Here is a 13,389-nt window from a genome sequence, read left to right as displayed (position 1 = left end):
AATAAAATTAATTCGCAATATTGACGCAAATCTAACAACGCGAAAGGTAAATTATTACAAATACAGAAACAGGAACAAACCTGCTACTGACATGCGTAATATTTTATTGACAACGCATCAATTATTTTCATTTAGTTTATTCAAAAACAAACATATTGTTTCAGTAAATAAAATATTACTCTATGTTTTTACTACCATATATAATGATATTTGAAATAACAAAACCTTTTATATTCAAAATGAAATAATAATATTTTCGTCTAATCATAACGGCAGATGAATTAAATCATAGAGACTTGAAATATCATGTAGAATATATGATATTTCAAATTAAAAAAAAATAAAGTAATGGAGTACTCGAAAAGTGATAATGGATTTTCGTTTATGAATACGAGTTACAAAGGAGCATTTTTAGTTGTACCAAAGGAAACAGACGTACAGTCTTTAATAATCCATTAACTAATCCTCTTCTGCTAATGCACTGGCGAGCATGAAACAAAGTATTTTAACTGGAAGCATACTTCTGATTTGTCTCTGATTATCTAATTCTATCAGATAGGATTTGGACTCACCTTGTTCACGTTTGTTCTGTTTTATTATATTCGATTTTTAAATTCGAAAAGGATGCTTAATTTTCTATAGTCATGTAAAAATACAACATCCTAATATGCAGTTCAGTATTCTTTGGGGAAAATAATCGACATTATAATTTAAAAAAAATTACGTCTCCGTCACGGGACGCCTGGCCTGTAAAACGTTTAAATGTAATAATAAATAAATATGGAGTCAAATGTTTCATATAAATATACTAATGTATATGGATATATAAGCGCCACACACACACAAGGGAGCAGATAGCGGATAATAGAGCGTCATGCCGTTCGCCGTCTCGGCATACGAGACTTTCATACGCACAATATAATTAGACGTATGACATCAAAAACACGTTTTCAGCTGTCAGCTCAAACACAAGGGGCTTGCTCGTAACAATTAAAGAGTCAACTATCTTTATCCTTGCTCCATCATCAGATCACCGTGATGATACCAAATTATTTACTACCAAATACCAAAATATAACCGTATTTAATTAATTAGGCAACTATTAGAACTTGGTTAAAATTCACTTACACAGATTTGTAGATATACAGATTTGTAGATATACAGATTTGTGGATATACAGATTTGTAGATATACAGATTTGTGGATAGACAAATTTGTAGATATACAGATTTGTGGATAGACAAATTTTGTTCGTTGTATAATTAATTCGCTTTTTGATAATTTATTTTGTATTCAGATTTTTATTTAGATTTATGTATTTTATCGAGTGCATATAATATTTTTCTAAATATTGTTCAGTCATACTTATATATGAATACAAAATTTTTTTTTATAATTAAACACACAATTCTTAACTTTTACAATTTAATTTAAACAACTCATTCTACATTGTCAACAGTAACATGAATTCGATTTTTGAAAACACACTCCTTTATAGTGCTATATAAAATTTATGAGTCGAACATAAAACAAAAAATACAAGTAGCCGTTGTTCATTTGAGGCTTTTTTCATTGAAACGGTCGCTTTGCTACAGCCCAATGTTTGCAGCGGTTAATATATAATTCAGAGAAATCAAAAATAAATGCAGTGCAAACACGTAACTTATAATTGACCTTTTTTGTATTTTTGTGCAAACGCTTTTGTTAACGCGTATTGTTTCGCATTTTGAATTTAAATATTGCGGTTCCGTAACTTTAACGCGTTCTGTTTGAAAGGAAATTAATAATATTACAAGTTTATTAATCCCGTATAAGTTTGACGCGTGTATCTGTTTGTCTGTGGCATCTGAACTTCCAAACTAATAGACAGATTTTGACGCGGTTTTTTTTCTGATTGAAACCTGATATGATCGAGATGCTTCTTAACTATAAATTGTGAAGATCTGTTCAGGCATTTTAAGGTTATCAGCTCATTTGCTACTTGATAAATTGGTCCAACTTTCATAGGACCGATTGATTAGAAATTGCGATCTCACGACGCGACCACGCTGGTATCATATATTACTAGATGTTTTTAAGTTAAAGGGCAACATATTAGATTTTTTTACTTCTTGGAGGCTTTTTTTGTGGTAGAGCTTACTTATGTTTTTAATTTCATTTTAGTTATTTTAATAAAACATTTCTTGATATGAATTTATTTGAAATTTTTGTCGTATCGACTGTAAGTAATTAGCAAGTGGTACAAATATATCAAAGTTTTATTTACCCGAATGTGTATTTTTAACTAGTTCAAAGTAAACTTGGTCGCATATGTTGTGAATAAAGTTTTTCTTACACAGCCACCAATATATTTTTTATTTTATTTTAAAACAAGACCACTGCGGTAATATCCCTCTATAAAACAAATGTTTCTTAAGAAAGTTGTTACATTTTATCAAGTTTCAAATACAGCCCGCTTTGAACGGACCAGTAAAAATAAACCGAGCTAACTCGATAATCGAAGCCAAAGTATTAAAGTCCCTAGCTAAGGCAGGTTTTAATTAAAGACCTCCCTTTGTCAACTGCTCCTTTTAATTTTGATGAATAAAGAAAATTATTTATTTGGCGGCGTTAGCGTTCTCCGTGATTTATTCTGCAAGTTAGAAGACGTTTTAAGGTATCGCGTCCTCTTGGGAAATTCTTTTATCATAAGTTGAGTTTGACAGGCGTAATATGCTTGACGAAGGAATTTAGACGAACACATATATTCTTAGAATCACATAATCTTATTGATAAAAATGTTATGGCTTTTTTGTTACGTTATACGTCGGAATAATTTTTATTTTATATATAAAAAATATTTTTACATTTTGATTTATTCAATATTAATTTAAACATTTATTTTTTAAAGTGTCAACATTTGAAACTAATATACGCTTTCTTTTTTGCAGGTAAGCTATTACGTGAGAATTTGATTGTTTCTTTCTTCAGCGGTGAGTGATAAACTTAAATAATCATCATAATTTTAATTTATGAGAGTTTAAGCATAAATTAACTGTAATTAATAAAACTATAAATAATGGTTAAATTGATTTGATGTAGAACATGTAACGTAGCCTCGTAGCCCCGTAGCACCGTAGCGATCCCATCCGTAGTAAATCTTTTAATCTCTTTACAATGGTCCAGCATCATAAATTTGACATCTGTGACTTTTTTATTACGATATTCGAAAACGTGTCCCTCCCAACGGTATGATAAAATCGTATTTTATGGACGCACCTCCCGTCAGTTCATTATTTTACTTCGTTTTATCTATTAAATTAACGATTAATAACACAACGCAGATTAAATCTATCAAGATTATGATAATTTCTAAACATATTTTATTCTATAAAAAAATATTACCTGTAAAAAAAGGGAAAATGTCTATGCGTCATGAATAAGTAATTTATCTTAACTGCTATTGTTATAAATATTCGGAAGATGTTCAACGTAAAAAGTTTTGATACAAAAGATTCGAAGCAAAGGCTAATGTTCATATTGTGATTTCTATGTATTTTCCTTGAAGTGGTTCTATTAAAGGTCGCAATGGCGAGGGTCCCCGATGAATAGATAATATCCATTCACTTCAGACCCTACCATGAGTCGAAGATTTCGAGAAATCGCAAACAACGCTATCATATTGTATTGAATTTATGTCATTATACAGCTTATTTGGTATTCTTATTATATTATATGACAAACGTATAATATATTTATAAATATATATAATACAAAATAATACCAACAGAATACGAACGTTTTTCAGTATTATAGTTTTGTAAAATATAGTTAAAATAAATATAATATATGGAGGGTTAAAACTATCAATACTATTATAACACTACAAGTTATATAATAATAGTAATAACGTCATCGTGATTGAATTTCGATCTCAGTGGCCCACTTCAATCACTAACCAACCAAGTCAGAGAATATAGTGAACAAATGTGTTCGCAAACACACTCGCTATTCCATTCATTCCTACTATGGCTTTATATATATTTCCGAGACACAAGAATGTTACATTGTTTACATCCTAAATCCCAGATTAAAGAGATTTTTTCACCGAAAACCTCAAACACTTTTCAATAATATTTCTTGAACTTACAACCCAAAATTTGCAATAATAACAATATAATACTTTATTATATATTATGTAAATGAGTATTTGTATATATTTACTGAGCTAATTATGAACTTTGTTATAAGTACATTAACGCAAATTCCCTTGGAAGTTTCTCTTGTTTTTCTAGTATACGTATTACGAGTGTAGTGCTCACTATATTTAATATTCGCCCCTCCCATTCGGCGCTATCATTGTAGCTCATTGTACCCTCTATTGCAAATTAACGATCTAAGAGACCATTCCACAAAATGAGTTTTAGAGAGTGAACTTGTATTATGGTGGGATAATGTGATTTGTAATGAAATAATGAGGGTAAATGTTTTAATGTAGATAGTTTTAAATCTTACAACAGAAATGTAAATGTTGATTTTAATTTGAAAATAAGAAATCCTTTATCTGAATCAACCTTAAGTAGCGCGTTAAGATTCAATCAAAAAGTTTTACCGTTTTTTTTAATCGTTTATTATTGAGATTATTAATATTTGAGATAGCCCAATGAATTTTTGAAGGTTGAAAATAGCATGTTCAAACCCGAGCAAGTACTACTATTTTTTCATGTGTTTAATTTCTATCTAGTTTAACTCTGGATATCTGCTTGAGGTGGATAAAATACTCCCATAATCCACCAAAAAACCACCACCATAATTGGAGACTAAGCCTTGGTCCAGCAGTGGGAAATTCACTTAATGTTAATATGTTGTTTTTGTTTAATTATGTATTATATGATTTTTTCAAATAATATATATACATGAAAAAAAGTTAAGCCATTCAAGATTAATGCTATACATCGTAAAGGCTCGACAACTTATCGTAGGTAATGAAAATACACTCTCCTTTATTGCGACACCCTTAATACTGATTTTTCTTTTCTCCAACTCGAGTATTTTTATGCTCATCCCCAAAACTTTTGCAATCCACTTATATCAACTGTGTTACGTTAAGCAAATATAAAAAAAAAGTTTCTATGCTTAATACACAGACTTTAAGGCTTTGAAATATCACGCTCACGGCTGCTTTTAATAATCCCCGGGGACATAATTTTTGTTTATATATAACTCGCGACGAACGTATTTGTAATTTACAATCTTATGACTTCGCTTACCTCTTCTCGTGTTTCACAGCGAGAATTTATTAAGTAAATCTTATAAGTAACTTTGATTCGCTTTGTAAATATAAGTAAAGACGATTTTCATTACATATCTCTTGTCCGATTATAAATTCTAAGTAGATTTCATTTGATAAATATTTAAGTGAAATAATTTTGTTTCGACGCGTCGAAGTTGAAGCGCGGGATACACTTATCTTCCTAACGCAGCACTGTGATTTTAAAAAAAGGAATATTTTAAGAACGCACGCGACGTGCTTTGTGTGTTCATATTAATATATTCAATTTACGTGCGGAATATTTGTATTATAAAGTGAAATAATCTTGGTCTTACTATATTTCCCTGTGCTGCGTTATTTATATCCGTTTATATTTCATCATTTTTTGATGAAAATGTTATTGATTAAAATAAACTATTGGTTTGATGTTATAAGAGCCAAGGTGATCTAGTGGAGAGAACGCGTGAATCTTCGAAAGTTGCTTTAATTTATATTTAATGTACGACTTCATATGTCTGATCTGCCACATGTGTAAATGTGTTTTAATATTTACAGGCTATTACTTTTTTAATAACATTCTATCAATACAATCTTTGTATGATATCACAATCGAATGTAACAAGTACATGATTTTTTTATTGTAACATTAATTTCCTTGCCACTTGCCACCTTGTATCTGATATACTTGGAAAATATTTAATAATGATAAATTGAAACTAAAAATTTATTTATCTTCAGTCTTAATAAACAATTCCGTTTAACATTGCGACTATGGCATTGCAGTTGTTTGTTATTGGCTTTTATAAGCTACGGCGAGATAGCCGCGCTGTGGAAAAACGTACGAGTCCGTTCACATGATGGCGAACCACCGATGAATCAGTTGCTGTCTGTGAGTTGTTAAAATGCACACGGCGGCTGGAACGCTCTTTGCTACCGTGATTTTTCACTAAGTCCACAATAGCACTGTATTTATTAGTATTCAAGTTGCCCGTCCCAACTTCGTAAACATAAAAATATTTACTTTAAATATCTGTAAATGATATCTGTCAATGACAATTATGTAGACATTTTGGAGACCTACAAATCTGAAACACAACGTGTTTGTCTATCGGTAATAATCTATACCTTATTATGAATATGATACACACACAAAGATAATAAATACTAATATATTTGAATGTTATTTGTTTGAAATCTTTTTGTAAAATTCAAATTAATAATAATTAAAATATTGGCTTAATTTAATTTGGATTGGATTTAAGTCATCATCATTAGTTATTCATTAGTTCATGAATAGTTAAATTCAATCGCGAGCTAAGAAACAGCCGTTTGTCTTGTAGTTCTAAGGTCTGCTTATTACACTACACTAGCCTATGTCTTAGTGTGAGGCAAATTTGAATAAGCTCATTAATAATAAAAGAGTAAAAACAAATATATTTCGCTCAACATATAATTAAGGTGATTTTACATACTAAACTATATTATTAGAAGATGAGATGATATGTTGGATATACATGTAGATTTTGACCGAAAAACGCGCAAATATCACGTAAAAAAACTTCTCAAGTTCAACTTTAATTAAGAATATTTTTGTACAAACATACTCTTCTTCGAACTTTTCAATTGTTATCGCTAACGCCGACCTTGAATATTTTTACTTTGAAGTGCGTTAAAGGAAAATGGATCAAAATAATAATTTTAGAAACACGCACGACCGGAGACAGGCTTGGGATAGTTTATGACAAGTAAATATTTCCCAGGCCGTTAAAGATATTTTCCGTAAATTGAAAGATCAACCGATTAGTTATTTAATCAAAGGGAACATTTTAAATAGGAATATTGTTTGAATGTGGCATATATTATTATCTATGGGGCCGAGATATATTAGTGGTGATCTAACCTAGATCACATACACATCCATTTTAAGCGAGATTGCGGTTTTAAGCCCTGCCTGGGCTTTGATAAACCTAATTTGTATTATTAATTTATATGGTATTGGGTGGTGTCCACCCCGCGTTGGAACAGTGTAGTGAAACAAACTCTAAACTCTATTTCATATAGATTGACAGACTGGCAAATAGGCCTCTTGACGATAAGTAATCATCACCGCCCATAGATATTGGTACTGTAAGAAGTATTACAGCCCTGTCGCCAATGCGCCACGAACCTTGGGAACTAAGTTGATATACTGGCTTACAGTATAATTACAGACTTAAGGGACACCCTTCAAACGGGAACACAACAATACTAAGTATTACTGTTTGATTGTACAATATGTGATGAATGCATTGAACCCACTCAGACGGGTTTGCACAAAGCCCTACCACCAATTGGTGGTTTTCTACTAACATTGTTCCCGTGAAAATATTCTGTATCAAATAGTGAATTATTTACGATAACCGTCTTCGATTTTATAGTGTTCTTCCTGTAATATCTTCTAGGAACTACGTAAAGGCAGTAATCGTAAAGTTTATAGCGTTTCCTACATTTGGGGAATGGAAGGAACATTCAGACTGTATGGTTTTTCTACTTTAAGTGGATCATCTAGTAAGTTTTCTTTGAGTGCTAGGACTCGTTCGATATAAATGTAGAATTGTTATTATTAAACAGTTCTATTGTTGTAAACAATTATTTAATTGAAAACAATTTTTTTTCATTAAAAAGAAGTATTGAAATATAAAATAACTAATTCGATTATTTATACGAATCTAATTAAAACAAATAAAAAATACCGTAGTCATCCTGCAAAAAATCTGACTTAGTCGGTGGCTAGCTTTGTTAGTAGATTAGAATAAACAACTATTAACACGATGCCTTGTCAAACACATGCGATGGTCATACATGTGGATCGGAGAGGCTGTGGGACCGTTTTCACACGTATCTACTAGCCGGTGGGGTTTCTCTCCGCTCATGGCTAAGTAGAGCGGGCCTGTATCCCTTGTAATTGCGTAAGGCAACGTGAAGACTGGTTGGTAGGGCTTTGTACTAGTGATAGCACTTTGTACTGGTGGTAGGGCTTTGTTTACTGGTGGTAGGGCTTTGTGCAAACTCGTCTGGGTAGGTACCACCCATTTATCTGATATTCTACCGCAAAACAGCAGTACTTGGTATTGTTGTGTTCCGGTTTGAAGGATGAGTAAGCCAGTGTAATTACGGGTACAGGGCATGTAATATCTTAGTTTCCAAGGTTGATGGCGCGATTCAAGCGATGGTTAACATTTCCTACAATGCTAATGTCTATGGGCGTTTGTAACCACTTACCATCAGCTCATATGATCGTCCGAATACGTATTTAATAAAAAAGCCGGTTCTCCTTAAGGCCAACGAAAACCCAGGTGCTAGTTCTATGCGAAGGCCAGAGTGAGGTATTCGCTGACACCGTTCTAATGGTCCTTTCTTCACTTCCACTACAATTCGGAACTCAAAAATACAAAATAACCATCTTTTGCGGTATAAGTGATGAGTGGGTGGTGCCACAGAAACTGCTTAAAGCCCCACCAACTATGAGAAATGTCGAACATTCCTCGATGAAAATCATACGAATATATAATAGTAATAACTTACATTATGTAATACGAAAGTAACAATCAATTAATTATTATAGGCCTAATTGTTATTTGTGACTGTGTCCCTTTGATTAAATTTCGCTAGGGTTTCTGTTCTTCCAGCCACTAGATTAAACATTAGGTTTAAGTAACCTTTTCAGCTTAATTACATTCCAATTTGTTATCTAGAAAGTTATTTGTAATTATTTAACAGATAAACTCACTTATTTTTACCTTCTTAAAGTATAAAAATATATAACAATTCTAAATTTAAAAATGTTCTTTTTAAAAAACGTATTCCATGTTTCTGTGTGTTTAACGGTTGTTTAGTTAAACACCGATTTCTCCCTTTCTGTTTCTTTGATATGGCATTTGAGAATAGAGGACATTATTGTTTAAATAATCATTACCAAACAACATTTAAAGCATATAAATAAATAATTCTATTTTTTTTTAATTTATCCTAAGTTGTCAAAACTATTTGAGCTAATGTATTTATTATTACAGTTTGAGTTAAACCATTCTCTCGAAAAAAGGTTTTATTTCTGTCGGATTTACTGGATTGTATGAGTTTTTCATAAGCCTACGTAACAAATCCGATATATTTTGTCCAGTCCAGTAATTCCAATGCGATCTTATACTATATTAAAATAACTGCGTATCTAATTTGGCTGTTAGTATTAATGCATATTTATGAAAGCTATCTAAGAGGCTTAACGTTATTAATCTCCGAGAGAACAATTTCCTTCCTAAAACAATTTAGTGGGCACGAGCCTTACATCCGATTCAAGTATGTTTGTCCTTCACATATACTCGACCCTATTCGGGATGAGTTGTTTATTTCCTTAGTTACTGCGAAATTAACTTAAATAAAATAAATAAATATTTTTCGTATATATTTAATGCATAATATCATGTTCGTTGATTTAAACATTTTGATCTTACGATTTTGACTTTGCTATAATTGTTATAATAAAAAAATATATAAATATTGTATAATAAAATCAATTCGTTCGACCGTATGGAACCACCGCAAAATCGAAAAAATCAAAATCGATTCATAAACAAAAAAGGTTATACCCGAACAAATATACAAGTATATATGTGAGTTGAGAATCTTCCTTTTTTGAAGTCGGTTAAAAGCGTCGGTGATTCAAGGCTATTAGTAACGTACGAGTACATACCGAGACACGTCGCCGTCACAAGTCATACGATGCACGTGCCGACATTCATTAGCGGGCTGACGCGTCCGACATCGGAATCTAATCTTACCGCACTTCGAACAATGCAGTGTATAATTGACAGACGATTCGGGTGTTTCCCGACGAAGGCAATAAAAAATGCCTTGTCTATTTCGTGTATTGAAACGATCATTATAATTTACTAAGCCAATATCTTAACGTTATATGACGTAATGCGAAATTCCTAGGACCCGTTCTAATATAAGCTTATAACATAAGTGGAAAGTACGAATGATAGTAATTATTTGAAAATAGCCACGATTTATAAAAATATACGAACTTAACTATAAGTTTTGCGGCTGTTTTGTTAAACAATGATATCGCTCTTTCTTTCATTATTGATTTGACATTCGAAAGAAGAAGACAACATTATTTTATTAATCTCCATGTAAACAGCGTTTTTAAGTGAATCTTATAAACGCCGAAGAATATTTATAATGTTTTTTTTTTTATATATAAACTATATTTGAACATTCTACGATTATGGTTTGTTTCTCATCTCGGTTAAAAATGATTCTATCCAAATTTAAAAAATTCTTTTACCATATCCTAATTTATGTATGAAAGGTTATAAGTAGCATGAATGAATGAGCAGTAGCATAAATGAGTCGCGTTATCAATTATATGTGCATCATCAGTAAATTTTACACTAGCACCAGAATAAACTGTGAAAAATATAATATATTATAATATACTGGATAAAATATATCTAATAACAAATTTGATTCAAACAAATAAATAAGTAATAATTTAAATACGAATCCATTTCAAAAGACGGCTTTTTATAGCAAAAATATCATCAAATATTATATCGATATAAAAATCGCAGATATAAAGATTAAACGATTACGCCTGTACACACCCCCGCTCCACTGACCCGCGAGGCTGTTCCACTGTCGTGTTGTAAGTCAACACGGGCCATGAATAAAATCCGATTCTATTTCCACGTCGCTGATCGTTATAATATACACTTTATTAAATCGAAATGATACTATTTCCTACATAAAAAAATTAGTCTTTGGTAATATTATCAATGTATAAGTATGTTTATTGCCTAAATGAAAATGGTAGTATATGACTTAGATTAATTAATAAGAAATTATTAACTATGTTAAAACAAAATTAAAACTTCGCGGGAAATATGTAGTAGATTTTTAGTCTGTAGACTTTAAAAAAAAATCATATAAAAATATTTAGATGTTATAAAACACTTTAAATATACATCTTAAAAGGAATATATTTTTATGTGCCAAATGGAAATCATATAAAAAAAAAAATGAAGCGGAACGCTTTGTGCCTTGACGCAATCATATAATAACAATACGGGTAGATTTATAAAGAGAACTGTCATAATACTACTTATGTAGTTGGAGAAGTATGTTTTAGATATTCCTTGTTATTAATTGTGATCTTGTTTAAAATCTAATTTTTATAACGAATAGTGTTTGAGTGAATGTTAATTATGATGTTCAGTTTACGTGATATGTTAACACGTCTCAGATATATACATGATGAACGTGACGGCTTGCAAGATGACGAGGTTAGAATATATATATTTTTTAATTTAAGTTTTAGTCATATTTATAATAAAAATTATAATATTTTTAGTCATATTTATATTAAAAATTATAATATTTTTAAACTTTTTTTAACGAAATATTTAAAGGAAAAAATATAAATTATAAAATCTATATTGAAAAAAAATGCGCAGATTGATTGATAAAGGTTATTGAATATATGACTTCATGTTATGACCCAAAGGGCGGAGCAGTCACGCTTAACGCGGTTGAAACCGCACTGAAAAGCTAGACTTATACGATACTTGTTATTCAAATATCAAATAACTTGTAATTGTAATTTTACAGTATAAATTAAATATAAAACAAAATTATTAATAAATTGTTACATTTAATTATAATTAACTCGTTCCTTGAACAATGATCTTGAAATATTGCATATAATATAAAAGGTATATTATAAATAGAATGACAATTTGATATGAAGGGAGTTATAATACAATGACGTAAATAAACTGGTAGGATGTAAGCATTACCCTTAGCGATGATTCAAGTCCCCATTTGTCTATACACAGCTACTTAGGATGTTTTTGCCGCGTCACGGAATAAGCATTTATCAATAAATACTTATAAGGTAATACCACCTGCGAGGGACAACATTCTTCAAAATGGATACTGTTGTAACGTCAGGCTTTTTACGTTGAATATTTTAACGTACAGAGCTGAGCTATTCCGTAGAAACTGACATCTTTTTTGTTCTTTTTTTAAATAGTTATCCGGACTGGCAAAATCATCTGATAAGTTATAGCTTGATGGTTTTGTAAGAAATATTAACCACCTTACCTTGGGACCTAATATAATATTATGTCACTTGCGTCCGTAGTTACTTATAGTATTTTTATAGTTCGCACTTCGTAACTATCTCAATCGTAAAATTTAAAAAAGTATTTTGCTATTACAACGTTTATTCTTTAAATGGAGCCGCAATGGCCCAGTGGTGAAAACGAGAGAACTTCAGAGAATCGATTCAGAGTTCAACGTCTCACACTTACTGTTACTTTTAACTTTTATTTTTTAAATGTTATAATTTTAAATCAATGTTGCATATCTCTTTCTGATCGTTATTGATATATTCTGCAGTGAGCAGAATAGCTACACATTGTCTGGTTTTAAACAACTGATGTGTACGCTTTTTATTTTCAGTGGCGTGTCTCGTCGATCACTCAATTATCGCGTACTCTAAATTTTTACTCGAATGTTTTTTAAAATCATGTACATCTGTTTTACGCAACGAAATTTTCACTTATTTATTATTTAAGCAATCTTATATATTCCATAAGGTATTCATATAAAGATACATACAAACATAATATAAAAAAATGCATTATCAATTTCAAAGGGCCTTTAGTAAACTACATTGAATTATATTTTCGTAATCATTAATGAAATAGGTTAATACTTAGTATATATTAACTACATCTGCAGTAATATTGCGTGCTTATAACTATTATAAAATATTTTTACAATGTAACATAATTATTGTCCGGCCTTAAAAAACGTTTGAATAAAATATCACGATATTGTTGTTAATGCCGCGTTGGTCTAGTAGCAAACTTCTACGGTCGCGGATCGTAGAGCTTAAATACCGAGCCGAATAACTATGTAAATTATATTTAGCAAATCTAAATTATGATGGCAGAGGGTAAAACGCTAGTTTGTTATAAATAACAATTAATAAATTACGAACTTAAAGTATATTACGAACTTCATTAATTAAATTAAAGATTTTATTTATTACAAAACTTCAGACGTCTGTCAATTACAGTTCATTGTAA

The 13,389-nt window shown here is 30.8% G+C and overlaps 1 protein-coding gene across 11 annotated transcripts in view; it reads left to right on the top strand.

The window, feature by feature from the left end:
• LOC126768786 (polypyrimidine tract-binding protein 1) overlaps positions 1-13,389 on the top strand; it is a 462,213-nt gene that overhangs the window by 340,680 nt on the left and 108,144 nt on the right. The window contains exon 1 of one of the 11 annotated variants that reach the window (XM_050487101.1): positions 11,549-11,577. The exons of the other annotated variants lie outside the window; for them this stretch is intronic. The gene's annotated coding sequence lies outside the window, so the exon portion shown is untranslated. Of the gene's footprint in view, positions 1-11,548; positions 11,578-13,389 lie in introns of those variants that run through there. 11 annotated transcript variants of the gene reach the window in all.

Source organism: Nymphalis io, chromosome 5 (genome assembly GCF_905147045.1).
Source record: "Nymphalis io chromosome 5, ilAglIoxx1.1, whole genome shotgun sequence".
Taxonomy (NCBI): Eukaryota; Metazoa; Arthropoda; class Insecta; order Lepidoptera; family Nymphalidae; genus Nymphalis; species Nymphalis io.
The sequence above is the reverse complement of the archived record's forward strand: the minus strand, read 5'-3'. Positions and strand labels throughout refer to the sequence as shown.